General features: G+C 37.1%; 1 protein-coding gene across 1 annotated transcript in view; it reads right to left on the bottom strand.

The window, feature by feature from the left end:
* The window catches only part of LOC106879369 (monocarboxylate transporter 9), a 79,460-nt gene extending 77,123 nt beyond the window's left edge, over positions 1 to 2,337 (bottom strand). Inside the window, exon 1 of the mRNA XM_014928892.2 lies at positions 1,645 to 2,337. The gene's annotated coding sequence lies outside the window, so the exon portion shown is untranslated. The remainder of the gene's footprint in view (positions 1 to 1,644) is intronic.
* Between the last annotated feature and the right edge of the window lie 584 nt (positions 2,338 to 2,921).

Here is a 2,921-nt window from a genome sequence, read left to right as displayed (position 1 = left end):
TATATATATATATATATATATATATATACATGTATGTATATGCATACATATGTGTATACAGAGAGAGAGAGAGAGAGAGAGAGAGAGAGAGAGAGAGAGAGAAAGGGGGACAGCTTGACACTATGAACAGAATGAGGGTATGAAATGGTGCGAGAGGGAGAGAGACCAAGAGAGAGGTATTGAAACAACGGGAAGCCGAATATGTCAAAGCTTTCAGTTTAACTCGTTAGCTAATCACTTCATTTTGATTAAATTTAAACCACACGCAAACACAAGCAAATACAATGTACTCACATTATACTTACACAGTCATACACGCAAACACACACATACAACAACACGCACCACATATTCACACACACATGCACCACATATTCACACACACACATACACACACAAACGCAAGCAAACACATTCACTGATACACACGCATACACACACACAAACTGAAAACAGATTAGGCAATATTGACCACTTCTATTCGACCCTCCCTTTTCCCGATCGAGCGGTTGGCAATTTCGATAAAACTAAACAGCAATAATGTCTTGTATGGAACCAGGTACATATTGGGAATGCAATTGTCTGGCACTTTTTTTGAAGAGCATTAATAAGCAAAACGATGTGCGCAAACAATCACGGTCAAGCCAAACAGGGTTCCAAACTCGCCTTGCTTCGCCAAGAGTGCATTACACGGACCTACTACTTTGATATCGTCCTTTTCCCCGAGGTTAACAATAATAAAATGACGCGCTGTAGATACGAGAGCAGGACGCAAAAAGAAGCACAAAGCAACTATAAGGATTTGAATGACTCTGTTTTATTCTGGGTAAGAATATTATTATGCGTGGCTGTGTGGTAAGAAGCTTGCTTCCCAACCACACATGGTTCCGGGTTCAGTCGCACAGCGTTGCACCTTGGGTAAGTGCCTTCTACTATAGTTTCGGGCCGACCAAAGCTTTTTGAGTGGATTTGGTTGACGGAAACTGAAAGAAGCCTGTCATATGTGTGTGTGTATTTGTGTGTGTGCTTGTCACTCACCACCGCTTGAGACCAGTGTTGGTGTGTTTATGTCTCCGTACCTTAGCGGTCCGGCAAAAGAGGCTGATAGAATAAGTTCTAAGCTTAAAAATACCCTGGGGTCGATTTGTTCGACTAAAACCTTTCAATGTTGTGCCCCAGCATGGCTGCAGTCAGTCTAATGACTGAAAAAGTAAAAGATAATATATATATATATACATATATATATATATATATACACACACACACACACTCCTGCATGTATATATGAGTACAGCGCTGACTTTTTCGGACACTGATGATCCGGAACCTCTTGTAGTCTACAGTAATTTATAGGTACTTAATCTAACGTAAAGGCATCTGTATTTCATTTAATTATTTGATTAAATTTAATATTTGTTTAATTTAGAATGTATTGACCTAAAGTGACCATTCTTGGTTCGGAAAAATCAGTTATCCAGAGAATCTATGGAACCAAAGTTTGCGGAAAATCGATGCGGTTCCTGTATAAGATTAAACTGTATTAAGTATATAATTCAGCATTAATAAAATAATATCTGGCTATGTGCCAAAATTTAAAATCAATATTAATAAAACAATACATTCAAACGAAAAGTATAAACTTACCTTGAACGATGTTGGTGGTTAATTTATTTTCAGATCTTCTTGTAAATCAGTGTCGTGCAGCTAAATTTAACACCGAACAAAAAAATTGTACAATGAAAATGTTTAAATATTACATTTTCTTAGCTGTACATAATTTCGAATTGAAGTGTTAGCGGTAACTAACCACTCAATATACGGAATGTTTTGTGTTTGTACGTGTGTTTGTGTATGTGTGTTTGTGTGAGTGAGAGTGTGTGGAGTATGTGTGTGTGTGTGAGAAAGAGAGACAGGGAGAGAAAGAGAGAGAGGGAGAGAGGGAGAAAGAGAAACTGTACGGGAGAATATAATCTCAAGGCAAAAATGTTATGTAGATGCTACACATGGGAATTTCCTTAATAGCAGAATAATTGTTCCATGGAACGGCCTCATGTTGAAAAACGTCCTCTGGCAAATAAAATCAAATGGGTCGCCTTGATCATTTTTCATACAAAGTATTTTTCTCAATTAGCTTCGCTCTTAATCTTATTTCATTTTTCAGGTCCTTTTCAAATTTTCTTACCCAATTTTCACTTAAAATGACGAAATATATTGCTCATCCTTGTACATCATGATATGTTCTTGTTACTTTACCTATCAGCAGTCACAATTATCACTATATACCAGAGAATTCAACAAGATCTGGTGAACTACAATTAATTTTCATTTATTTATCAATGTGCTTATTTATCTATTTATTTATTTCGTTGTTTTTTTTTCCACTTTAATCTAGTTCGTGCCTTTCTTTCATAAACAATAATGTAAGGCAGTTAAGTGATTAGTCTCATCACATGACCTGGTTGTTGTTCACTTCTGTTTGGGCGGGTGTGTTAATGATTCGTAGGTTATCATATTACTTGAATTTTCACTGCCTACTGACTATGTAACCCCCATTAACACAGGTCAAATTGAGGTCTTGCGCAACGCGTAATCATCAAAATACAATTCACCGTTAACCCCTCTCCCTTTGATCCCTACATCCACCTCGGCTTTAATTTCTTTCATATCTGCCTATCATCTTTATCTCTTTCTTTCTTTATTCTACCTCACTCTCTCTGTACACACACACACACACACACACACACACACACACACACACACACACACACAAGACTAACATATTATAAAGACAACGTTTTGGCAGTGACGCAGGCATTAGATATTTTTAGCGTATATTTGTATATATTTGCATGAGACCAAGAAGCAAAAAGGCGAAATACACCAAGTCGAGGGGGTAAATGACAGAAGAGTCAATAATCACT

The sequence above is a fragment of the Octopus bimaculoides genome, chromosome 20 (assembly GCF_001194135.2).
Source record: "Octopus bimaculoides isolate UCB-OBI-ISO-001 chromosome 20, ASM119413v2, whole genome shotgun sequence".
Taxonomy (NCBI): domain Eukaryota; kingdom Metazoa; phylum Mollusca; class Cephalopoda; order Octopoda; family Octopodidae; genus Octopus; species Octopus bimaculoides.
This window is presented reverse-complemented; position numbering and strand designations above follow the sequence as displayed.